We start from the raw sequence: 10544 nt of genomic DNA, 5'->3' as shown, positions 1-10544 counted from the left end.
GGTGGGGAGAGAATTTCAGACCCCAGTCATGCAGTGCATACAGAGAGCTAAAGGCTGTGGTTCTAGCGAGCACTGGCTGGCACACACATCTGATTCCCTCTTGCGTGCTGGTGGGTGTGCACCTAGCCCAGCGGTGGTGCAAGCAGCGGAATGCCTGGGACTCAAGGACCATGGCCTGGAGGCTTTGCTGCACTCTCTCTGGCAGGGGTGGTAATGGGTGGTGGCTATCCTGCTTCTGTGGGCTTAAGCCTGTGCCCATGACCACCCAATTCCTCCAGTTGCCACATAAGATCTTTTCCGCTTTTTGAGTGCTTTTAACCACACTCCAAGTTAACACTGGTCCCTAGTCACAGGGCACTTTCATATTGGGGTATTACTTTCCAGTGGGTCAGTTCTGGTGGCTCTATCCCCCTTGTGTCATCCCTCCCCCTTCTGTCATATCAGTCCCATCATTCTCACTCTGCTTTACCTGTCCACTGACGTCTTCTGCCCCTTTAGAGATCAGAAGTGCATAATCCTACATCTCAGGCTGATTTCATGGGTGTTCATAGTGTTTTGGTAGATAATTAGCTCACTATAGGGGACCAGTTGCAATCTTCTCCACCTTCTTGCCCCTTCTCCCCATCATCCCCCTCTTAACCCCAAAACACTGAAGTCCAGAGAATAGAACTCACTCCTAACAAAGTAACTGTTTAGACTATTTCTTTGAGGAATCTAACTATTCCTCAAAAAACTTTCAAATACTAACACTTTAGAGTAACCATATGACATTATTGGGTTCACAATCACTCATTGAGAGATCCACCAGTCACTGTGGAGCCCACTCTCACATAATGAATTTTTAATCAGCTTTTTTATGCCTGTTTTTGTTCTTAAATATTACTGAACAAACACTAGATTTATGAAGAAATCTTCCATCTTTAAAGTTCATAGAACAAAATAAATAGTGATAGAAGAAAAGGAAGTTAAGGAGGAAGACAGAGATAATTTACCTATAAATCTATCCTCCTTTCAAAATGAGGGTTCATTGAGGGTGAAGAATATATCTTGTTTAGATTTTCAATCTCATTAGACAGAGATAATTCCTTGAAAGATAGTTCTTTCAGGGAAGAGTAAACCAACAAAAAGGAAATTTTTATGTCTTGGGAATGGGTTATTTAAGAGAAAAAAAAAAGTAGTGGGATTTCTTAGGATGATGAATAGAACTCTCAAAATCATAGTTATGCAGTAGCAGTAAAATGTATCAACTGTGAATGGAGTAAGAGAATGGAGGTATTCAAGAGTAATGCCTCCAAAGAAAAAAAAAATGTAACCTAAAAATTATCTCTGGTGTGTGACCACACTGAGCTATAATGTTTTGTCAGATACTTTTGTTTTTTGTTTTGTTTTGTTTTTTAAGATTTTATTTATTTATTTTTTTGAGAGAGAGATGGAGAAAAAGAAGGTTAGGGGGAGGAGCAAAGGGAGAGAGACAAGCAGACTCCATGCTGAGCATGGAGCCTGATGCAGGGATGGAACTCAGGACCATGAGATCATGACCTGAGCTGAAATCAACAGTCTGATGCTGAACCAACTGAGCTACCCAGGTGCCCCTATCAGATACTTTGGAGACAAGTTAGTGATAGCTACAAAGAAAACTAAACAAATAAAATTGAAACACTTATTAATTCTAGAAAAAATACGTAGTTGTATAAGAAAGAAAGCGATACTATGCCACACCAATTGATTCAACTTAAAAAAAAATGTATGTAGTCCTATTAACTTAAGGATTGAATACTGATTTAACAAATAAATAATGATATATCCATACTAGAGAGATGAAGTATTAGAAGTGTGTGTGTTACTGAAAACTGTAAAGTCAGAAGTGCGTAAGTCAGGGTTGAGTGTAGTTGCTTCTGGTGTGTAGGAAGTGCTATGGGCTTCCATTTTTCATTATGAGACTTGTAGTACTTTGGCTTTTAAAACTATGTATGTATATTTCTTAAATAAAAATTTAAGAAAAGAACTAGTAATCAGAAAAAAACCATTTTCATGGGTATATACTGAAAACAAATATCACTGTACCCTACAGCATGCATGCAGCATAAAGGTGGGGATTCTAGAAAGTTCAACTCTTTCAAATGTACTTCATTAATTAATACCCTGATGACAGCTCCAAAAAATTTGGAGCTGTCATCAGGGTATTAAAACTATCATTGACTCAGAGCTTTGAGTATAACTGAGGCTTTCTTGGAAGGAACTGTTCCCAATTCTGCAATAGGTCATACATATTTTAGGCCACAGCTTTACTGCCTTAGAGTTTTCACTATTAGAATGTGGAGGAAAGAAAGAAGAGGAGAAATAACACATAGGAAATTGAGATAATCAGAAATAAAGTGAAATTATCTATTAATCATGTATCTAGCACAGTGCCAGGTAATGAAATTGAAAAGATAGATGAGACATATTCTGTATCTTCAATGAACATTCATTTTGAGAGAGAGATTTATAAACAATTTAAGGCTATGTGTGTATGTTTCTCCATTAATCAGATTCCAGAAATTCCTCAGAATTTCTAGTTTGCTGATTGCATTTGTATTTTCTTTTCTTTCATGTTGTTATGGATAATTCTTGTATTTTTCAGTAATTTTAGTTGGATTTTTAGGGAGAACAAGCAGTAGACATTTGCTTAAGACTCTATATTGATCAAATTATCTTTATATTCTCTCTGATCTTTGAAAACTTAATCATTTATTTCTATGTATTAAATTTAAGATTAAACATACATTGCAATATTTATCAAATAAATATTGATAATTAGTTCTTTTCAATTTTGAGAGTTTTAAAAACATACAATATGTGAAATATGTGAAGGGGATTAAGAGTATACTTGATAAGAACTGAGTAATATATGGAAATGTTGAGTCATTATAATATACACCTGAAACTAATACTGTATACTAACTGCACTGGAATTAAAATTATAAGAAATGATACAGTAATTTCTCTGTAAGTCACTTTATTTATTACTTTTTCTTCCTTCATTTCCCTGTTCCTTTTCTTCTTAACACTGTAAATCTTAAGCCTTCTGTGATGACTCTAAGTAAAAGTCACCTGAATAAGTTTTCGTTGTTTTTCTGCAATTTTACTATAAAACTCACTTTATTGCTGACTGCTTTTCAAGTATGATTACATTTGGGGAACTCATTTTGCCATCTTACTCAATTATATTGACCCAGTTTCACTGTTCATATTCAAATTTTACAGTAGGCTTTTCTTAAAATTTCTTGTTAAGCTTTTCTTTTATTTTCACAAAACAGAATTTTTAAGGCCTGAGGTTAGAAATTTAAACAGTATGCTTCCTTAAGATGTGAATTCTGAGGAGACTTCCTGTGGCACATTTCTTAGAGTTTTTACTAATGGAAGTGAGGGAAAGAGAGGAGGAGAAATAAGAAATAGGAAACTGAGGCAATCAGAGATCAAGTGAAGTTATTTATTCATCATGCATTTAGTACAGTGCCAGGTAATGAGATTGAAAATCTAAACAAGATATATTCTTCACCCTCAATGAACCCTCATTTTGAAAGGAGGATAGATTTATAGGTAATTTAAAAGATTTTGGAAATGTGCAAAAAGGAGAACAATAAAAATAGCAAGATTTTAATGATGCCCTCAAAAAGCTGTGTGGAGGGGCAGTTGGAGCAGGGGTTTGGATCCTGCCTACCAGATGAGGAACTTGGGGCCTTGAGAGTTGAAGTGAGTTATCCAAGGCATAGAGCTAAATTAAGTAGCAGAGCTGGCATTAGAACTCAGGTTTCCTATCTCTCAAATTTTTGATAAGGATTGTTAAAATGAGTCTTTTGAAGCAACCCCCTAGTGACTTCTTAAAGGAAATCATTAGACAATCAGTTGTGGCAAAATTTGAATTCTAGAGTGGATTATTGAGGGGTTCTGGCTTGCCTGAATGGCTACATGAATATAGCCTTGGAGCAGACAGAAGAATATGTAAATGGGCAACTGAAGAGTAAGTATGGGGTTGCATTTATCCCTGGAAACAATGTATTTGTAGATAAGTACACAGAAGAGAAGGATGTGGAGACTCCAAGAGGACAACAATTTCCATACTTAGGTTTATATTTTATGAGGTTTTTTTTTGTTCTTTTTTTGACTTAAATTGTCCTATTTCATAATGGTTGGTAATTTTTCACTGACAGGTGAGTGAGAGAAGTGTACAAAACTGAATGCAATTGTGAACAGTTCCTCCATATTTAAGTTTCAGGTACTTTCTTTTCCTTCTGTGTTGGTGTGCAGAATGCAAAGGAATAAAAAAAAAAGAAAATTAAAATTTGCATGGAGTATGTTAGAGTTAAAGGCAGAAGAAAAACCTAAGCTTAACCAGTAAAAAGATTTCCAGAAAAAAAAATTACTTAGATGGCAGGAATTTCTTAACTAGGTAAGATTTGAAAGCCATCTTAGGTCTTACCACTATGCAATTGTATGGTGGCAGCCTCTTGATAGTAGTAGAATATGTAATTTATTTCAAAGCAAGTTATGTATTTGCAAAGTTGAATAACACCTTGGGTGCCCCATTATGATGTTAACTTAAGCCCGGGGTAATAAAAGATGATATGGTATTGTAAATATGCCACTTTATAAAAAAAATTACTGGATCATCTAAATGGCTCATTGCATGTTTTAGTCTTGGATGTTTATACATCATTTGAATTAAAATTTTTAACCTCCTAGACTCATTAGAAAGTCTATTACTATTTTGCTTTTTTTTAATGAGCCATTTAAACCATATAAACTATCAAACTCTGGATGACATGCTAGGTAAAAGTTGAGTTATAGTCTTAACTATAACTGTAGGTTATAGCCAAGGAAGTTTTGTTGCCATCTTCCTCCACTCCATCTGCTTATTCCATTTACAGTGGAAAAGATTTGAAGTAAAATCATAATTTAAATTAAGTTTGAAGTCTTTTTCTCTTCTCAGCCTTGATTCCCCCAACCTCTTTTCACACCATTCCATTAAGATATCATCTCATTTGCTTTAGTTCAGTCCAGAGGGACATCTACATCTCATCTATATCTGACCAAAACTCAATATAACTTCTACCTAAAAGTTTATATAACTCTACTCTTACTTTAATAGTAGATTTTAAAACAGGATATAAGTTGAAGTCAACAGTGAAGGTTAATATTCCAGGGAGTTTCAAAAGCTTTATATTATAGACTAAAAATAACCATGTATTGTTGTACAAGTCATATTTGGGGCAGGGTGTTGGCAGAGGGAATATCTTTTAGACAATAAGTCTGCAAACTTTTGAAAAAGTAAGCAATTTCAATGGGTTCATAGTTTTCACTTTTATTGAAAATAATATGTAAAATATAATTCTTCAAATAATTCTATACCATGACTCCTCTATCACAAAAAGATGCATCTTTAATAATATGCTTGGAATTTGAAATTTGAGATGTTATCTTTATGCTTTTAATGAATAGCATGGTAAATTTCCTAATTTAATACAAGTCTAATAAAATATATTGCTCTGCAACAAACTGAGAGTTCAAAAATTTGCTTATATTGAAAACATCAATTTCAGGATGTTAATAATGAATTGACACTATTTTGGAAACAGAGGGACGTTCAAATAATTCAAGTAAGGAAATTTCCAATTTCAGCAACCACAGTGATTTCCTTTACACTGGATAGGCAGTTGGTGATCTGATACTACACTGGTTTTTGCAGTCAATTTAAAATGCATGGATATCTAAAATTTGGAAAAATTCAGGAAGCATTGACATGAAAGATTGGATAAACTGAGTGTGTATCTTTACTTTTCACTTTATATAATCCAAAAGTATTGAGGAATGACTCAGTTACAGCCTCTCTCAACTGCAGTTTGAGACCAATCCTCCCTACCCTAGGATCCACCCAGTGACCTGTTGAAAGCTATCCCAGGGATTAAGAGGAAACCACACCCACACATGCACTTGGCAAAAGGCCCATCATCTGCAGACCCTTGTCCCAATGCCAGCCCTATGGAACCATGTCCTAAAGTGAGTCTCATCCACCCAGGGACTGAACAGAATCCACACTTGACAACCTCTAGTAACAGGCCTGCCAACCACAGACCCCACTGCAGACCCAGCAGTAGTCATTTGCCCCAGCTCCAACCCCACTAGACTATGATTCCAAAGATAATTCCATCAGCCTGGGGACCTGACAAGGGAAGGTCTTTACTTGCCAAAACAGTCTGTAAAGCCTGGAAGAAGTGTTTGCATCCTAATACGCACAGACACCAATGCAAGGTAACACTAAGTACAAAGAATCAGATAAACATGACACCACCAAAGGAAATTAATACAACTGCAATAACCAACCCCAAAGAAACAAATATCTATAAATAATCTAACAAAGAATTCAAAATAATTTTCTTAAATAAGCTCAATGAAATGAGAGAAAACACAGGTAGACAATGAAACAGAATCGGGAAAATAATGCATGAACAATATGAGAAGTTTAATAAAGAAATAGAAGCCATATAAAACCTAAACAGAAATCCTAAAGCTGAAAAATATAATGAAAGAACTGAAAAAATTCAACAGAGAGCTTCAACAGAGAGCTTCAATCATGCAGAGGAAAAAATCAGAAAACTCGAGGATAGGTCATTTGAAATTAGCCAGTTAAAGGAACAAAGAGCAAAAAAAAAAAAAAAAAAAAAAGAGTGAAGAAAGCATACAAACCTATGGTACCCTGTCAAGAAAATGTATGTAGGTACAGAAGAAGAGAGAGAGGGAAAGCGACAGAAAGTTTATTTAAAGAAATAATGGCAGAAAACCTCCCAAATCTTAGGAGAGATATGGAACTGCAGATACAGGAAGCTCAAAGTGCCCCAAGCAAGATCAACCCAAAGATTACCCTGAGACACATTATAATCAAATTAACAAATGAAAAATGACAGAAAATTAAGAAAGAGAATTTTGAAAGAAGCAAAATGTACTCACCACATACAAGGGAACCCCTATAAGGCTATCAGTAGTTTTCTCAGCAGGAACTTTGCAGGCCAGGAGAGAGTGGGATGATATATTCAAAATGCTCAAGGAAAAAAATTCTGCCAGTCAATATTCTATTTGGAAAAGCTGTCCTTCAGAAATGGAGAGGTAAAGCCATTCCCAAACAAAAGCTAAGGTTTTTTTTTACCACTAGAGCTGGTTTACAAATATGCTAAAAGGAATTCTTTAAATTGAAATGAAAGGTCACTAAATAACAACATGAAAGCACATGAAATTATAAAACTCACTGGTAAAGATAAATACATGGTTGGGGTGCCTGTGTGGCTCAGTTGGCTAAGCATCTGCCTTTGGTTCAGGTCAGGTTCCCAAGGTCCTGGGATTGAGCCCTACCCCGAGCTCCCCACTCAGCAGGGAATCTGCTTCTCCTTCTGCCGCTCCCTCTGTTCATGCTTTCATTCTCTCAAATAAACAAATAATGTTTTTTTTTTAAATGTAAATATACAGTCAGATTCAGGGTACTCTAGTACTGTAGTGATGGTGCATTAGTCACTTTTATCTATAATAAATTACCATGTTGTACAACCTTAAGAAATCACACTGTAGTCTTCCTTTCACAAACCAAAAAAAAAAAAAAAAAAAGAAAGAAAACAAAAAAATACTGGAGATATTATGTGTGTCTTTTACATACATCCTAAATCTTTAATAGATATCATAATTCATAGTTACTCCAGATTTCATTTTTCTTATATGCCCTATGGCAGCAGAGTTGTGTTATTTTGTATAAAGTAAGAATTCAGAATGGGGAAAGTATGAGATATAAAACATTAGGCCATTATGTGCATATATTGTTTTCTGTAGACATAAAAGTATGTGTGTGAGAGAGAGAGAGAAAGAGACAGAGAGATAGAGAGATGGGTTATATTTTAGTATTTTCATAATATCTTACGGTAAGATTATATTGGTAAAATATGAAAAGCTTTTAAAATTGCTCTCAGAAACTAATGATGTACTATATGTTGGCTAATTTAACATAATAAAAACATAAAAAATAAAATTGTTCTCTGATCCTTTTTATTTTAACTTCACATGACCCATTTTTAGTCAAGGGTGGGTTAATGTCAGCATAAGTACCTTAAGGTAAAATATTTATTGATATCAAAACATGTTGGCATGAAAACAGAATCATCTATTTTATATATTTATATTCATATATATGAGAGAACAGGTATTATATGTACACATCCATACATCTATAGGTTACCGTGTGAATGTTTTGTCCCTCCAAAGGGACGAGTTGACAGGAAAGTAATCTATATGAGTAGGCATTTGCCTCATTGCTCTAAGAAAAAGTGCCTGTGCACTATACTGGCACATACTGGCCCCAAAAAAGCACTGAAAAGGGGAAGAAAGTCAAAGGAAAGAAGGTTTGGATATTTAAAGTTCTTCTTGATTTGAAAAATGATATTTCCACAAGCCAGATGTAAAAACAGAGACTCTAAGACAGAAAATTACTCAAGAAAGATTGATTTTAAAAAACATTTTGCAATCCGTGCCCTCTACAATACCCACGGATTGCATGGAGCACTGGGTGTGGTGCAAAAATAATGAATACTGTTACGCTGAAAAAATTAAAAATTAAAAAAAAAAAAACATTTTGGGTGGCACTCAGAGACAAGATGGCGGGGAAGTAGGAGGAGGCGCTGTTTCAACCTGTACCCTAAAGTGAGCTGATTACCTACCAAAGAACTCCGATCACCCATGAAATCAGCCTGAGATCAGAATTATACATGTCTGGATCTCTACAGGGGCAGAAGATGCCAGTGGGCAGGTAAAGTGGAGTGGGAATGTCGGACTGATATCGGAAGATAAACAAAAGGGGGAGGGAGGCACCAGAGGCGACCGATTGGAAAGTAATACCCCTAACACGAGAGCGCCCTGCATCTGGGGACCAGCATTAACTTGGAGACTGGTTGAAAGCACTCAGAAAGAGCAAAGGAGCGCGTGGGGAATTGTGGGAATCGGGGCAGCTAGAGACAGGGGCTTAAGTCCCTGGACCCAGGACAGCCTCCCCTGGCGCTGAGCCACAGAGAGTGTGGCAGAGAAACAAGGTCTTGGTCCCTGAGCCACCAGCCGTGCCAGAGAACGCATGGGGTCTGGCTCCTGTGAGGGGCTGGGAGCCTCACCAGATGGCAGAATGCTGAGCCATGCTACAGAGCCTGAGACGTGCGCCCCTCACCCTCCCCTGAGAGAGGTGTGAGAAGGCCCAGCCAGGCACTCTTAGACCCACGCCATTGTTTCAGAGCCTGAGATGCACGCGTGACCCACACCCTCCCCTGAGAGAGGTGAGCACAAGCCAGGCGCTCTTTGACCCAGAAAGACCAGGCACTCCCAGCTCCAGCTCAGGCCAGTGGGAAAATCTCAGTGTGCAATCGCGGCTTAGAACCTCTTTGGTGGTCTGGAGCTGCACAGACAGCCGCCGCAGCCGTAGTTTTGAGTACAAGCAGAATATCCTGCGTCCCCAGGGACTGCGACTTGGAACCTGCTCTGCTAGCGGCCAAGGGGGAATTTATATGGGCTCTGCAGCACCCACAGATACCAGGCTGAGGCTTCTCTCTGAGAGGGAGGTCAGGGTGGGGTTTGCTTTCCTCTAAACCTACAAAACCATCAAAAGTGGTCAAGGCAAGAGAAAAAAAAAAGTGAACAAGCAAAAACCTCCAGAGGACAAAAGCCTGAAAAAAACCGGTTTCCTCAGAGCCCACCCCCTTGAGGGGGGCAGGAGGACTTAACTCAGGGAACATCATTGACTGAAAACCCATGTGACAGGCCCCTCCCTCAGAAAACCAAGCAGGAAAGAAAAAGAAAAAAAAATGACAAGAGAGCAACCACCACTACTTCATAGGACAACTTTTATTTTTTTTTAAGCATTTTATTTATTTATTTGAAAGAGAGAGAGACAGTGAGAGAGAGCATGAGCGAGGAGAAGGTCAGAGGGAGAAGCAGACTCCCTGTGGAGCTGGGAGCCCGATGAGGGACTCGATCCCGGGACTCCAGGATCATGACCTGAGCTGAAGGCAGTTGCTTAACCAACTGAGACACCCAGGCGCCCAGGACAACTTTTATTTTTAACTCATTCCCACTATTCTGGTTCATTTTTTAAATATTTTTTAACCTATTTACCATCACAGTGAGATGTCCAGTACATGAAATTCCATAATAACCTTCTAACCTGAACATTTTGATACATACACCTGTGTTTTTCTTGTGCATTTTTATTTTTTAAATTTTTTTCCTAAATTTTAGTTCAGTTTAGTCTAGTTTATTCCTTTTTTATTTTTATTTTCTAATATTCATATAGAGTTAAACTTCAAGGTAATCCCCTGTCCCCAATCAATGCTACCCCTATAGGTAAACCAATTTTTAATCCCCCTTTATCTTAGGAAAGTTGAGTCCTTTAACAAAGATATCAAGATACATCCAGGAAGAATCAAAATAAACTTCCTTGCCCACACTGAGAATTTATAACCACTCTCCCAACTTTTTCTTCCACC

The 10544-nt window shown here is 37.3% G+C and overlaps 1 pseudogene; it reads left to right on the top strand.

Moving 5' to 3' along the window:
• Nucleotides 1-3830: 3830 nt before the first annotated feature.
• On the top strand, nucleotides 3831-4108 carry LOC111157232 (annotated as a pseudogene).
• Nucleotides 4109-10544: the final 6436 nt, after the last annotated feature.

This window comes from Enhydra lutris, unplaced genomic scaffold, assembly GCF_002288905.1.
Source record: "Enhydra lutris kenyoni isolate GAN:26980312 unplaced genomic scaffold, ASM228890v2 scaffoldscaffold53, whole genome shotgun sequence".
Classification (NCBI taxonomy): domain Eukaryota; kingdom Metazoa; phylum Chordata; class Mammalia; order Carnivora; family Mustelidae; genus Enhydra; species Enhydra lutris.
The sequence above is the reverse complement of the archived record's forward strand: the minus strand, read 5'-3'. Positions and strand labels throughout refer to the sequence as shown.